The following is a 16865-nucleotide window of genomic DNA, read 5'->3' on the forward strand; positions in this document are numbered from 1 at the left end:
TAATTAATGACAAGGATAGTTAATCTAAAAGGAAGAGAGAATGGCATCTCACTGCTCATGTAATGTGGTTTTCAATCCAGCTTTCTGATCTACTCAGTTCCTATGTGACCACTTGGACAACTGTCCAGAATCCACAGTGATGGACTGATGCACACCAGTATTTCTGACATTCAATCATTCAGAGTGTTTATGATACATGGGTTTCCTGTGGGTCAGCTAGTAGGCAGCTCACTGTGGGCTGCTTAATATTCTCCAGATGGTGCTTGCAGAGTGAGGTGAACAGAGAGGCTCTGGTGACTACTGCAGGTGGGGAGTTGTGGGTTCCAGAACATTTCCCCTGATTAAAAAGGAAACTATGAATTTGGGGATCTCTAACTTGTGAATGTCCTGGTAAATCACCAGGATAAGCCCTCAAGAAAAACACTTGTTAGTCAGGGGGAATTTCAGATCAGTCCGTCTGGACCAAGAGAAGGCTACAACAGCACCAATTCGTCAGTGATGTCAGAACTTTCCCATCTTGTTACAATCTACACTGTTCCAACATGGCCCAAGGAGAGGGAGAGAGAAGGAACCTTGCAGAAATGCATTTCCTGGTAGGTCCCCTGGGCCTCATCAGGGGGGAGGGAAACACTGAATAGGCTGAATATGAGGTGGAGCTGACACTTGACTGACCTGGACTTGGGAAACCCAGAGTGATGGAATGTGTGGAATGGCTGCAAGGTGATGCAGGAGATGAGGATGCAGTGGAGTGTGGGTGACGACAGCCCCTGGAGGAGGATGAGCCAGGTCACCTTTGTATCTGCTGTGGTCTCAGCCTTTGTGTCCCCCAGAAGTTTCATATGATGAAACCCTGGTTCCCATGGTTATGGCATCCATAGGTGGGGCTTTTGTCAGATGATGGAGTTATAAGGATGGAGCCGCCTCGGTGAGTTGAGTGCTTTTATATATAAGAGACACACAGAGCTCCCGAGGCCCCCCGCCCCCGCCGGCCCACCACCCCCCCTTCCCCCCCACCCACACCGTGTGAAGATACAGTAAGAAGTGTGTGACCAGAAAGGATCCTGCATGACCACACTGTGGAAATCCATTTCCATTGTTTTTAAGCCTGTGATATTTTGTTATAACAACCCAGAAGGACTAAGACAGCACCCTAACAATGTTTAGACAGTTCAGTAAACCTTATGCTATTTACACAAAAGTGCAAAGCACTTATCTTGTCTGGTATAACACTGTGATAGTTGGCTGACAGTTTGTGGCTGGCTTTCATAAGGAATCCTGAGAATTCAGTCTTCTTGGTAGCATGACCAGAACCATGAAGAATTGTCTAATTCTTTGATTCTAATAACTTGACCCAGAATAATTGGTTGTGACTTTTACATAATCTCTTAATGGTCTTCTTTGTAATGCCAGGTTCTGCTATTTGTGATTACTTGTAATAGGCGCTTCATTCTCTCAGTTGTAGGGGTGGATTTTCTTTTGATTTACTCTTAAAGGAAGATAAGAAATGTTAAGAAATTGCCCTCTTAGATTTTGACATCTCTACAGAGTCTGTGTTTATTTTTTTAACAAGAGACCCATTTCACAGAGCATGCATTAAAAAGCTGCAAATTTCAAAGAAGCTTGCTATGGGATAGATCATTATGACCACCTCAGAGCTGGATGGGATGTCTGTGGATTTAGCACGTTTTGCGGGCTCGGCACGCCAGGATCTTGAAGTACGTGTCAACTTTACGTGAATCCCTGCGCAGGCAGTGGAACAGGTTATAAAATTCAGAATGACGCCTATCTTCATCGCTGGACTTCACGTATGGGACATCTGACCAGACACTGGGAGCATTGCGAATCATCTTCAGGGCTGGAACAATAATCTAAATACCCAAATGATAATGACTTCTTATGCGTTTTACTAGTATTTGCTTATCTTTTGTTCTTCTAATTATCAAATAAAGATTTTGGGAAGACATATGAATATAAAACTCTCTATATATGGATTTTGGAGCCAGCTTATGAGAAAACTATTAGAAATCTGAAAAGTAGATACTAACTCCAGTTTAGTTTTAAATTTCTCTTTTCTTCCTTCCCCCTCTCATCCTTTGATTTGAGGAGAACAGAGGAAGAAGAAAAGTGGGACTTCAATAGCATACGTCCTGGGTTACTTTAAAGAAAAATGCTGATCTTGGAAATTCAATTCTCTAGTGCTATTACTCTTGAAAATATTTCAACCACCTGTGCCCAGGAAGAAGCAAGCTTTTGGTGGAATTGTGTGCAATGCAGGGAAGGCTGCACATGTCAAAAATTACAGTGAAATTCTGATTCCTTTACAGTAGAATCTATCACTATGAATGACTAGGCTCCTGCTTTATGTAGTAGCAGTCTAGCATATAGAAGTCATGAATCTTTTTCTTATAAAATGAGATATTTCCAAACTCCTTATGCATTACAGAGGTCACCTCTTTCATTCATGAACAAAGCAAGAAAGCCCTCTGCAGGATGCTCACCTTCCTGAAATGACTCTCTAAGAATGCTTGAAGTCTCTCTGACATGTCCTCAATCTCCTCGGTGTTTGATACGAAAGTCTCTGGCAATTCTTTCGTCCTCTGCAGCTCCGTGACTAGGTGATACAGAGGATTATTCCAGGAGTACAGTAGCACGAGTGTCCACTTGGTAATGCTTTCATTCTAAGCAACCATAAGAAACAGTCTCATTAAAATAATCATAATTCAGTGGTTTTGGTAACATGTGATCTTTGCTCGGAGCAGCTAACCTAAACAACTTTTGGTTATTCCTATGTGCATGCAGAGATTTTTGAAGGCAGTAAAAGTTGCAAAAGTATAAAAAATTAGCGGTTAGTTCACACTTTGCTGAAATATAAAAATCTAGGTTATTTTAGAAACTAATTCTTCTGATGAGTTCTATATAACATGAAGAATTTTCATTTTCCTCTGAAATTCTACCACCACTCAGTGAGTTCTTCTGTGTTTGTATATTTGCATGAGAGAATCTAAGTATTTACAGCAAGTCAGTACGTGCCTGCAGTGCCTGACCCAGGAAAGAGGGATTCCACCTGTGCCCACATCACTGTCACCCAGTGATTCATTTGTATTAATGAATCAGATGAGTCCTTCATATTGATTTTTGATGGGTAATTGTTTTATGACATTACAACAAAGAGACAAGGAAGAAGATATGGCATTCCTAAACAGGCTTCTCTCCTCAGCTGATCCCGACACCAGCTCCCTGCTGACATCAGAAGAGTCTGTTTTGTTGACATGTCTCCAGGCAGAAAATGGCACAGCATTGTCTTTAGTAACAGCATCACTGGGATTCACAATGGAGGGCTTTCCCCCCTAGTTCAGTACTACTAGCAGAATTGAGCCTGAAAATCACTAGGGCTGAAGATCGCTAGTTAATATGCTTGATTTCTTTACAGCCATGAACTGTCTTACTGGTAGAGAACAGAAAGCTGAATAGAATTAAATATAGTAATGCACATAAGGTGCTTAATAAAATGTGAGGCCATGTAGTAACTCTCAATAAACTTTAGATTTAAGCTTATTGAACAATCCCCCCCTCTTCTTCCTCTTTGTCTTTTTTCCTTTACTTGTTCACCCTCATTATTAGTGAGCTTGACAGAGGAAAACAATGCTGGTATCATTAAGAAAGTTGTAGAGAGAGAAGATAGTATTTTAAGGGGGGATGCACGTGAAAATATTTTAAATTACGTTAGGAGGAACGATAATGCAGGAAATCAGACAGGAGAGATTATAACTGTGAAAATTTGGAGCTGCAATAAATGATTGAGGCTTGATATGTAAACTGTGTGGTCCTCAGATCAGAGGCAATTTTTGCGGCCATGAGAAGCAAAGCAATGTTTTATAGGCCATTGTGGAGGAGACGTACAAATTAAGAATAAAAGGTGACAGAGGAGTCATTGAGAATAACAAATCAAGGAGGTGTCAGAGAAGTACAAGCAGAATCAGGAGAGCCTTGAAAGGCAGATGCGAGGGCTTGGGTGGTGCAGTATAGGATTCCGAAGTAGGAGTCACTAGTAACAGGGAGGACTCAAACTGGGGTGTGTTTCTTTATATTCATGAATTTTGCAATCTTATATTTTACACATGGAAGTTCCCATTCATTTCCTGTTTCCATCCAGAATAATAGCTGCAATCCTGTGTCTAATGCATTGGTTGAACTAAAGTTGTCTGCATGGACAATTTATAGATCTGTTATTTATCTTGCTACTACAAATCTCTAGTCATCCCTTGATTTTGCTCATGCTTCATGAACTGCATAATATAATTTCTCTTCAATTGTTTATGGTTCCTCCACCTTTTTCTGCATGTACAGTTACCATAACCTCTAATGATCTGACGGCTGGTAATCTACATACTGTCTCATCTGAAACGGTGAAAAACCTAGGTGAAAGACTCACGTTCAGCTGGTGGGCTTTATATCTATCTTCGGGAAAATCGAAGGCATTGGTGTGGCAGCTGTTGGCGGCATTGATATGGTACAGTTTGCCCTGGGCATATGTTTCATTCTGAAAGTGAGCAGGCAATTCGTTAGTGTTGTTGGGCATTCATTAGATGAACCCATTAACAGAACATTAGCATCTTTGATAGACGTGAATTTTTTTTAGTGGGGGGTCATCACAAAATTTGAAAGTCATTCTTTTTCTCCTTTTCTATACATTGTCTCTATAAAAATGATTTTACATATAACTTTTCTAAATTTAACCTTTTCCCTTCTCTGTTTTATTATCTTTTTTTTTTTTTTTTTTTTTTACTATTTGAACCAAATATAGTACATATGTACCAATATTTGGTGCTTCCCAGGGGATGGTAGTGGTAAAGAATAGTGCTGGCAATGCAGGAGATATAACAAGATTCAGGTTTGATCCCTAGGTGAGGAGCATCCCTTGCAAGAGGGTACAGCAGCATACTCCAGTATTCTTGCTTGGCCAGTCCTATGGACAGAGGAGCCTGTTGGGCTACAGTCAGTAGGACTGCAAAGACTGGACATAACTGAAATGACTTAGAATGCATCCATGCACCTATATTTAACCATTTAATCTCTTGTTTACCTGGAAGAGTTGGAAAACAAAAAACAGTCAAAATGGAGGATGAAAGGATATCTAGTGAGTAAAAAGAACTATGTGAATTTAATAGAAACCTTTAGCACCGCCATTTATTAGCTGTCTGCCCAATGTGTGCTCCCTGATTGACCTAAAAGAATTAACATAAAACTTCCAAATACTTTCCTCAGAAAGAGAATAATTGTTTCAAATTGTAAACACCCCTTCTATTGTAGCTGGAAACCTATTCACTGCAAATCTTAAAACAATAATTTGTAGCTTTAAAAGAACTACAAGTATTCGTTTTTATGAGCAGGATTCAGCTTTGTTTAAAATGTTCCATCCACCCAGTTCACTGCAGAGCTGCTGCTGCTGCTGTTAAGTCGCTTCAGTCAGGTCCAACTCTGTGCGACCCCATAGACGGCAGCCCACCAGGCTCCCCTGTCCCTGGCATTCTCCAGGCAAGAACACTAGAGTGGGTTGCTATTTCCTTCTCAAATGCATGAAAGTGAAAAGTGAAAATGAAGTCACTCAGCCGTGTCCGACTCTTAGGGACCACATATACTGCAGCCTACCACGTTCCTCAATCCATGCGATTTTCCAGGAAAGAGTACTGGAGTGTGTTGCCATTGCCTTCTCACTGCAGAGCAGTTCTCATTTATTGGCTATTTACTCTGAGCCTGGAGAAGAAAGCCCATGGAAACCTTGAAGGACCAGAAAATCAATATGCTTCCTTTCCCCAGTCCCACCTAAAAGTGCTTTGTGTCAGGTAGTATTGTGGACTGAATGTGTATTCTTCAAATTCATCTGTTAGAGCCCTAACTGCCGAAATATTGTGTTTCGAAAAGGATTCTGACATTTTCGGATCCCATGGTCTATAGCCCACCAGATTCCTCTGTCCATGGGATTTATCAGGCAAGAATACTGGAGTGGCTTGCCATTCCATTCTCCAGGGAATCTTCCAGACCCAGGGATAGAACCCAAGTCTCTCACATTGCAGGCAGATTCTTTACCATCTGAGCCACCAGTGAAGCCCACTAATGGTAAATGAGCTCTTAGGGTGGAACACTCATCCAATAGGTTTAGTGTCTTCATGAAGCGAAACACCAGAGAATTCTCTCTGTGTCTCTGTGTCTTTTCCTCTATCTCTCTTCCCTACCCCCCACCATTTGTGAGGACTCATGGAGAAGCCAGCCTGGGGAGAAAGAGTCCTTACCAGAACCTCACCTTGCTGGCACCCTGATCTTGGACTTCTAGCCCCTGGACTGTGAGGAAATAAATTTCTGTTGTTTATTTCTCAGAGTCTATTGTATTCTTTTATGGCATTCCTAGCTGACGAATACATAATCATTTGTTTTGCTTATTTAAAAAAGAAAATGAATGAAAGGAAATTGAACAATTTATTGCACTTCTTAGGAAACTTTGAGATTTCACAAAACTGATCCTTTCTTCGATTTCCACATCTTATGAACTGACGGCTTCTTTGACCGAGAGAGTGTGCTCCTGCAGCCTTCTTGTTTAAAGGATAGTCTAGCCCCGTCACTTAGGGGAAGTTTCCTTCTGGGAGCCTGGTGGGCTACAGTCCATGGGGTCGCAAGAGTCGGACATGATTTAGCCACTAAAGCACCACTATCATAGTACTTACAAACTCCTTGAACATTACTGCGGAAACGTTATGGAACTCGTGGGACAGCCAGGCAACTTCGATAAACAAGTCTGTACGGGATCTCAGGGAGGTGGCAAACATGTCAGGACCGCAGGAAGGGCATGGGTTGCCTTGGCACAGGAGCAAATTTGACATGACCAGCAGCAGCAGATGGCAGGACCCTGTTTAAATAAAACCATGAGCCATTCTGAAATGACCTAGTCACCTAAGGTTATCCAATCCATCCTGTGGAAGAAAGCCTTCTCTTTCCCTGTTGCTGTGAGCAGGACTTGTTGCTGTAGAAGCTGGGGTGGGAAAGGAGCGACTTCTGTGTAAATTTAGATGGATGATCGTATTTGCACAGATAGACAGTTGGATAAGTAGGTTACTCCCTGTATTTTTGAATTGCTCCCAGAAGTACTTCTGTGCTCTGCAAACATTTGGAACTAAATCTGAGCCAGAGTGTTTGGGTCATTCTTTTAAGACAGTTTAATGTTGGGACTCTCCAGACTCTGAGCAGCGAGGCCCTCTAGGAGTTTGCAATTTTTTTACTCTACATCTACTAATGCTTGAATTTTAGACACTGAAATGACAAGAAAAGTCCAGTTTATCTGTGCGGTTTACCATCACACTGGGGTAAGAGTAAACACGAGACTGACTGATAACTATTATTGAGTACAGAGAAAATACTAACAGTAAAAGGATACTGTACGTTGGATCTGCTCACTCACCTTTGTAACCCCATGCATGTCTTTGATACTTTCCCAAAAGCTTTAAAACATCTTAAAATTTGTGTTTCACAGGAACCCTGTGTTATGTTAATGAAGATGTGATGACTTGGAGAGGGCAAGTAGTTTTCCCCAGGTCCCATTATTAGCAGATACAGGTGACTGGGCACCAATACTACTCATCTGTTCACTTTCTGATGTCACATCTCAGATGCCAGTGGACCTCGGTCTGCATGTGTGTAACCAGGACCACAGCTGGAGCTGTGATGACTCTCCTTAAAGAGAAAAATATTTTGTCTTTGACTGCGAAACAGCAGTGATCTGAGAACACTGGTTTTATCCACTTGTTCTGCTCTGTCTATAAAACACTGTTACAGTCTCTGACAATTATCAGTGTGGGGGCCTGGTTCTCCTGGCTAGCGTTTCTTCTAGGCACCTTGAGAGCTCGTCTACCTTTATGCATCTTTAATCCTCTCGTTACATTTGTTTCTTTGAGAAAATAGCAAATAAATCTCCAAATGGTAATACAAGAATATTACCTGGTCAGCACCCAAGACAACGTCATTGGCTCAGCAAACAAGGCCTGTCTCTTCCTGACTTTGACTTTATAGGGACAAAATTTACCTGTCTGGTCGGGAGTACATCCTGACACCCACGGAGCTTAGGTTTTGAACCGTCTCCAAGCATCTCCTCTTTGACAGTAGAACCAGACCTTCCTGCTTCCATGATGTATTGTAAAATTTCAGAAATTATTCCTGGTCCTACCTTTGGCCAACAGAAGCATAAAATCATAGACTCTTGCTAGCATGATTTTACTATTACTTTTCCTGTCTGTCCTTTGTAAGTAAGCAGAATTTAAGACTGAAGTGAGCAAGAATTGAGTTTGGACAAGAGAACTGATAAAATAGAGATTTTATCCTCCTGAATGAGATCTGATCATCATTATTTTCCCAATTTACCATAAAGAGTGTGATAAATTAATTAAGCATAAGATATCAGCATTTACTAGGTTTTCTCTGCTTTTAGTTATTTTAAAGGAGCATGGTAACTAAGAATAAAATGTTTATTTAAAATCAGATGATGAAAATAAAAGAAGTGGTTCTCAAAAAGGAGGCTTGTAAGTTGGAGAAATTTGGGACTATCTCTCTCATCAACTAAAAGCTTATTGTGACAAACAAGGAGAATAATAGCTTATATAACATAAACGTATTTGTGTGCATGTATCCATGTGCTATGCATAAATATATGCTTCATTCCTTCATGAAACTTTGGACCTTATAAATGCGATTTTATAAGAGGCAGTAAATATAGCAGAATACCCTAATTCCTAATGTAATTGATCATTTATTGGTAGATGACTAACTGTATTATTTTTTCTGTTAAATTGTTTTTTTAATATTTTCTCTCAAATATTTATTTTTAATTTAAATTTATTTAATTGGAGGCTAATTACTTTACAATATTGTATTGGTTCTGCCACATATCACCATAAATCTGCCGCGGGTGTACACATATTCCCCATCCTGAACCTCCCTCCCACCTCCCTCCCAGTACCATCCCTCTGGGTCATCCCAGTGCACCAGCCTAAGGATCCTGTATCGAAACTGGACTGGTGATTCATTTCTTATGTGATATTACACATGTTTCCGTGACATTCCCCTAGTTGTTATTCACGTGTTTGCCTTGGTAGCACATGTATTTAAAAACTGGAATAATACTGAGAAGATTAGCATGGCCCCTGCCCAAGGATGACACACACATTTGTGAAGCCTTCCATATTTTCCTGTAACAGCTTCAAGGGTTGGGATGGGAAGGAAGGTGGCAAGGAGGTTCAAGAGCAGGGGACATAGGCATACCTATGGCTGATTCATGCTGATGTTTGGCCGAAAGCAGTACAGTATTGTAAAGCAAGTCCCTTTCAATTAAACATCAATAAATTCAATTATAAAAACTGTTATTAGGGATAATATAACAGGTTCACATATCCATTGTGTGACTAAAGAGGATCTGACTAGAAACTGATGGTGTCAATTATCATTGGTTAGTGATTCATTAACGTTATAGTTGAATGAGAAAAGTAAACTAACAAACACTACTGTCTTGATTCAGTGTCACAGCAAGCTATAATCCTTGTCTGTGTTAGCTTTTAGGTGCTATAGTGCCCAAACTTTGAAACTGAGCCTGTTCCCATAAGCGCAGTCATGAGTCCTGCCCAGGGTTTTTGTTCCAGATGCTGGAGGCTTCTGTTTGCTGGTCACTAAGGCCGAAATTTATTCTCTTGAGCATTCTAACGTGCACAAGTCTTTATATTTTGGTTTTCTCATTTGATTCTCTTATTCTTTTGATCAGACTACCAAGTCCCTTTACGATTTATTTTTCAGACCCTTTTCTGCTTTGATTTTTCTGACACTCATTCGTGTGCTTGCTTCCATGTCTATCTCTCTGAGTAATTTTCAGCATCTACATAAACCCTACCCTATTCTCTTACTGTCTGGATTTTGGCATTTAGCATCAGCATATTTTTATGATCTTCATTTTCCTTCTGGTGCGGTTTCTGATACACAGTTTAAGCTGGTTGGCTCACATCTTGCTTGCTTGTGTTGTCTCCAAAAAATTAGAGAACTCTGCTTTTTCTAGGCAGTACTTCCCCTTGTTGTGATATTGTTGATAATTTTCTGTGATTTCACATCCTGCCTCATAAGCTTTGTCTTTCTCAATATACTGTAACGTGAGACTATGTGCCTCTCTTTTGGTATTACTATTTGAAGTAAATATCCACTAGTGTAGCAGAGAATTAAAGGGAATAAAATTATAATAGTATTAGTAATAATACATTCCCCCCAAATATAATCCAGTACTGCTCCCAGTTTTAATTGACTTCCTATCCATGTATTATTGAAGTCCCATACTCATGTTTCCATACTAGGTGTTTCAATTTTGAAATAGAATATAGAAAACAATGGGGTAGAAAATTCTGAAAATCACCTTGGATTTTAGATGCCGCAAGATTAAGTATGTAATTATTAGTTTGTTATAGTTAATAAGGCTATTCTGAGCACATATAGCTCACTGTAGAGTGATAGCTATTGAATAAAGGATGTATACTGTGAACTGCAATCACCAAACAGGTGATTGGAGATAAAGAAAGCAATGCCAGGAAGACACAGGCTTTTGTTCTGGAAGGAAAAACTTACAGTGTCTCTCATCTACAGTCTACTCTTCAGATTTTTCAAAACACTTACTCTTCCTCTGCTCATTTAATAATTTGGGTTGTTTGATTTCTTTCAATACTGAGTTGCATGAGTCTCTTATATATACTTGGATACGAAGCCCTTACCAAATATGTGATTTGCAAATATTTTTTTTTCATTCCATAGGTTGTCATTTCATTTTATGGATGGCTTCTTTTACTATGCAGAAAGTTTTGAGTTTGATGTGGTCTCACTAGTTTATTTTTGCAGTTTTGCCTTTGCTTTTGATGACTGAGTTGTTTGAGATGCTTGTATTTTGGTAAGTAATCCTTTATCAGTTGTCTTATTTGCTATTATCTTCAATTCTCACCAAAAGACACAGACTGGCTGAATGGATACAAAAACAAGAACCATATATATGCTGTCTACAAGACATCCACTTCAGTCCTAGAGACACATACAGACCAAAAGTGAGAGGATGGAAAAAGATATTTCATGCAAATGGAAATCAAAAGATTGCCGGATTGGCAATTCTCATATCAGAAAAAATAGACCTTAAAAACAAAACTATTATAAGAGATTAAGAAGGTCACTGCCAAATGATCACGGGATCAGTCCAATAAAAAGACACAACAATTTTAACTATTTATGTACACTACATAAGAGCACCTCAATACATAAGGTAAATACTAACTGACAAAAAGGAGAAATTGACAGTAACACAATAATAGTAGGGCATGTTAACACCACACCGATACCAATGGACAGATCAACAAAACAGAAAATTAAGAAAGAAACATAAGCCCAAAAGGAAATATTAGAGCAAACAGACCTAATTGATATCTTTAGCACATTCCATTCAAATGCAGAAGAATACACTCTTTTCTCAAGTGCACACGGAACATTCTCCACATCTTGGGTCACAAATTAAACCTCGGTAAATTTAAGGAAATTGAAATTATATCAAATTTTTCTCTGACCACAACACTATGATACTGCTGCTGCTGCTAAGTCGCTTCAGTCTTGTCCGACTTTGTGCAGCCCCATAAGCAGCAGCCAACCAGGCTCCTCTGTCCCTGGGATTCTCCAGGCAAGAACACTGGAGTGGGTTGCCATTTCCTTCTCCAATGCATGAAAGTGAAAACTGAAAGTGAAGTCTCTCAGTTGTGTCCGACTCTTGGGAACCCCATGGACTGCAGCCTACCAGGCTCCTATATCCAAGGGATTTTCCAGGCAAGAGTACTATCATACTAGATATCGATTATAGGGAAAAAAAACTATAAAGAACACAAACACATGTTGATTAAACAACATATTTCTAAAAAATGAACAGATTACTATAGAAATAAGGGAAATCAAAACATTCTTAGAAACAAAGAACAATGAAAACATGATGATCTAAAACCTGTAGGATGCAACAAAAGCAGTTCTAAGAGGGAAGTTTATAGAAATGCAAATCCTACCTCAGGAAACACATTGAATTGAAAACCTAGCTTTACATATTTTTAACTCTTTTAAAATTTCTCTTACCAATGTCTTAAAGGTTTTGCATCAAATCTTTCAACACCTTCCTAAGTTTATTTCTAAGTGTTTTATCTTTTTGTGATGCAATAGTAAGTGGAATTGTTTCCTTTCTTCCACTTTCTGATAGTTTGTTGTTGATATACAGCTAGGCAACTGAGTTTCATATATTGGAATATAGTAAACATAATGTATGCTACATCTTTAAAGGATAGACATTTTCCCACAAATAAGCCATATAGACGATCAAAAGGTATATGACAAGATGCTCAGCATCACTAATAATCAAAGGAAATGCAGATCAAAACACAAGAGATATCACCATTTACCTGTTTGAATGTCTAGTACCAAAAATGGAAGAAATGACAAATGTTATTGAGGATGAAGAGAAAAAGGAGTGCTTATGCACTGTTAAGAGGTATGTATACTGGTGCAACTCCCATGGAAACACACTGTGGAGGTTATTCAAGAAATTTAAAAGAGAACGTTTATGTGATCCATTATCCCACTTCTGGATATGTAGTCAAAGGAAATGAAATCATTGTCTCAAAGAGAGATCTGTATTCTCATGTTCATTGCAGCATTATTCACAGTAGCTTTGGTATAGGCATAACCTGAGTATCTTTCAACAGGTGACTGGATTAAAACAATGTGACGCGACATATATAGGTAAATATTATTTAGCCATCCTTCCATTTGTGGCAACATGAATGAAACTGGAGGGGATTACACTGAGTAAACTAAGTCAGAGAAAGACAAATGCCATATGATCTCAAGTATAAGGAGTTTCAAAAAAAAAAAGGATATAGAGTAGAAAAATGATTGTCAAAGACTGGAGGGTAGGACAAATAGGGAGAGATTTTTAAAGGTTACATATTTCCCTGTATAAAAAATTAATAAGGTGAGGATCTAAGTTTGAGCTTCATGATCTAATCATGAGATTGAACAAGCTCTGGGAGTTGGGGATGTACAGGGAAGCCTGGCATGCTGCAGTCCCTGGGGTCACACAGAGAGGGACACGACTGAATGTCCTACTGACCTGAAGAGAGTGGAACTCTCCTCAAAAAGCAAAAGTTAAACATGTGTGGTGCTGGCATTGTTACTTAATAGGAAGGGAAACTCATTTCTAGTACGTGCACAAATGGGGTGGACAAGATGATGGAGGGGGTAGGTGGAAGTGGGGTACAGCTCTCTCCACAGATGCATCAAGAACATCTAAAGATGCAACAGTTCTTACAGAAGACCAAGTGAATACTGGCAGGACTCCCTGACTACTGAAAAGGAATATCTGTATCCATATAGAACTTGTCAAGGCAAAGGAAAGAATGGACAATGAGGAAGGGGAAAGAAGGAGGAGACCAAGTGGAACCAGCCTGCACCCGGGGATGAGGGAGCTGAAGCGCAGGGGGAGAGATCCCCACATCCATGGCCGTCCACTGGGACGGGGGAGGCATATGAAGCAGTTGGGGAGTGAACTCACTAATCCGGGACAGTCTGAATGGAGTGAGAACCACATAGACAAGCCACGCTGCAGCCTTTCATACCTCGGACAGGGTTGTAAGTCCACAGGTGTCCTCGGAAGCTGGGACCTGGAGCCATGGGGATTGCAGAATGATTCCAGGGGTGGGGACTCCTGTTGACCGTGGGGAGTCAGCCTGATGGGATGGGATGGAGGAAATCTGCTGCATGGAATACTTCTTAAGGAAAGCCATGAGGCCATAAAAGTAGGGTTCTGCTGCCTGTGTATTGGTGCTCTTTCTCCATGCTGGTACCTGTAGGTTGAGCAATAAAGACTTCAGTGAGGGTGCTCCTTCAAAGCCTGATGCACTAAGCATTGGAGAATTTTGAATGTCTATATACACAACCCTACCCTATGCTCTGTCTACATTTTGGGTTTTAGCATCGTAATGTTTTTACGAACTTAAATTTCTTCTGGTAGAGTTTCTGCTTTACAAATTAGGCTAATTGCTCACATCTGGCTCAATCTTTGTGTTTCAAGAATCTTTGAGAACCTTCCTTCCTCTCAAGGCAATACTGCCTTTCACTAGCATTGCTGGCTTCCCATACTTTCACTTCTTGCCTAATATATTCTATGTCTTTCTCTATTCACTATAACTTTAGTAGGCAATGGAAATCCACTCTTACCTGGAAAATCCCATGGGTGCAGGAGCCTGGTAGGCTGCAGTCCATGAGGTCCCTATGGTCAGACACAACTGAGCAACTTCACTTTCACTTTTCACTTTCATGCATTGGAGAAGGAAATGGCAATCAACTCCAGTGTTCTTGCCTGGAGAATCCCAGGGACAGAGGAGCCTGGTGGGCTGCCTTCTATGGGGTCACACAGAGTCGGACACGACTGAAGTGATGCAGCAGCAGCACCACCAGCAGCAGCAGCATCAGTCCCTGTGTTGATATTAGTATTTATAATAAATTATTAATGGATGCAGTAGAGAACCAAAAGGACTACTGTTACAACAGTAGTAATAAATTACTCCCAAATTATAACCATTGATTCTCCCATTTAAAATGATTTTCTATCTATATGTTATTGAGGTCTCTTAACTCATTTTCCTTACTAGGTAGCTCAATTTTGAAATGAAATATACAAAACAATGGCGTGGTAAACTCTGGAAATTACCTTCCTTTGGATATGCCTCATTAGTAAACATGCAAATATTAGGATTTTTTTTTCCCCAGTGGGGCTGTTCTTAGTACATACTATAGCTCACTGTGGGCTGATTGCTATTGACTGAAGAACATACACATTGAACTGTAATTGTCAAACAAGTGAATGGAGAGGAAGAAAGTAATGCCAGGAAGGCACAGGCTTTTATTGTTCTAGAAGGAAAACCTTGCTGTGTCTCTCATCTACAGTCTAATATTCAGATTTATTGAGACCCTTTTCTTACACTCCATTAAAAATTTGAATTATTTGGGCTTTTTTGCCCTTGAGTTGTATGTCTCATGTATTTTTGGATATTAAGCCTTTATCAAATATATGATTTGGAAATATCTTCTGTCAATCTGTAAATTGCCATTTGATTTTCTTGATGTTCCTTTCTTTGGAGTTTGATTGGATTTTACTTGTTTGTTTTGGCAGTTGTGGCCTTTCTTTTGGTGTGAAACCCAAAACCTCCTTGCAAAGACTGATGGCAAGAAGATTACCTCGATGTCTTCTTCTAGGGGTTTAATCACTTAAAGTCTTATGTTCAACTTTTTAATCCCTGTTTAGTTGATTTTTTTGTATGGTAAAAGACAGGGGTACAGTTTCATTTTTTTGTAGGACTGTCCAGTTTTCCCAGGGCCATTTTGAAAAGATTGTCCTTTTCCCACTGGATATTCTTGGCTCCTTTTTCATTAGCTAACCAACAATATATGGGTGTGCATCTCTTTCTGGCTTCATTGTTGTACTCTATTGATCTATGTGTCTGTTTCAAGCCAGAAGCAAATCATTCTGTTTTGATTACTATAGCTTTCTAATATATTTGAAATCAGCAACCATGGTATCAAACTTGTTCTTCTTTCTCAAGATCTCAAGTCTTCTCCAACACCACAGTTCAAAAGCATCAATTCTTTGGCACTTAGCTTTCTTCACAGGCCAACTCTCACATCCATACATGATCACTGCAAAAACCATAGCCTTGACTAGATGGACCTTTGTTGGCAAAGTAATGTTTGTGCTTTTTAATATGCTATCTATCTTGGTCATAACTTTCCTTCCAAGGAGTAAGCATCTTTCAATTTCATGGCTGCAGTCACCATCTGCAGTGATTTTGGAGCCCCCCCAAAATAAAGTCTGTCACTGTTTCCACTATTTCTCCTTCTATTTGCCATGAAGTGATGGGACCAGATGCCACGATCTTAGTTTTCTGAATGTTGAGCTTTAAAACAATTTTTTCACTCTCCTTTTTCACTTTCATCAAGAGGCTCTTTAGTTTGTCTTCACTTTCTGCCATAAGGGTGGTGTCATCTGCATATATGTGGTTATCGATATTTCTCCTGGCAATCTTGATTCCAGCTGGTGCTTCATCCCACCCAGCATTTCTCATAATGTACTCTACATATAAGTTAAATAAGTAGGGTGACAATATACAACCGTGACGTACTCCTTTTCCTATTTGGAACTCTTTTGTGCTCCATGAGAAAAGAATCTAAATAAGAGTGTTTATACGTAGATGTATACCTTTTTCACTGTTCAGCAAAAACTGACATTTATAGCATTGCAATTCAATTATACTGCACTAAAAATAAAAAAAATGAATTAAAATAAATCAAAGATCTGGAATAAACCATATCCATATGTATAAGAGCTTTCAGTGAACTCTTGGAATCCTAGCTGAATATGGAACCTCAAAAGGGTCTTGGGAGATCCTCAAACTTGTAATTGCTACCTGAAGTGAATAAAGTCTTGAGGACTTTCCACACTGAAATTTGCATCTGTCAAAGGCCCTTTTCTTCATATGCATAGTCGTGATGTTTCCATGTTGGTCAACAGGTACTTTGTCTAAGAACTCAGTAATTAACTCATATTTCAAATAGGAACATGTATTAGAGGGGCGGGGGGATTGCTCAATAACTGATATCCAAAGAAGAACCTGAAAACACTCTTATATTGTCGTGAAATCCATCCAGGAGTTTGCCATCTCAGCCCCTCCCCCTGGGACGGCTGGTCGTGATCCAACTTCCTTAGTCCTTGGCTTCCTATC

General features: G+C 39.7%; 1 non-coding gene and 1 pseudogene across 1 annotated transcript; one reads left to right on the forward strand and one right to left on the reverse strand.

Annotated features, from left to right (window-relative positions):
• Positions 1-1676: 1676 nt before the first annotated feature.
• On the reverse strand, positions 1677-13879 carry LOC138098047 (chorionic somatomammotropin hormone 2-like; annotated as a pseudogene).
• Positions 9122-9230, forward strand: LOC138069854 (U6 spliceosomal RNA). The gene has a single exon (XR_011144121.1). It is a non-coding gene; the product is annotated as a U6 spliceosomal RNA (small nuclear RNA).
• Positions 13880-16865: the final 2986 nt, after the last annotated feature.

The sequence above is a fragment of the Capricornis sumatraensis genome, chromosome 22, assembly GCF_032405125.1.
Source record: "Capricornis sumatraensis isolate serow.1 chromosome 22, serow.2, whole genome shotgun sequence".
Lineage (NCBI taxonomy): Eukaryota > Metazoa > Chordata > Mammalia > Artiodactyla > Bovidae > Capricornis > Capricornis sumatraensis.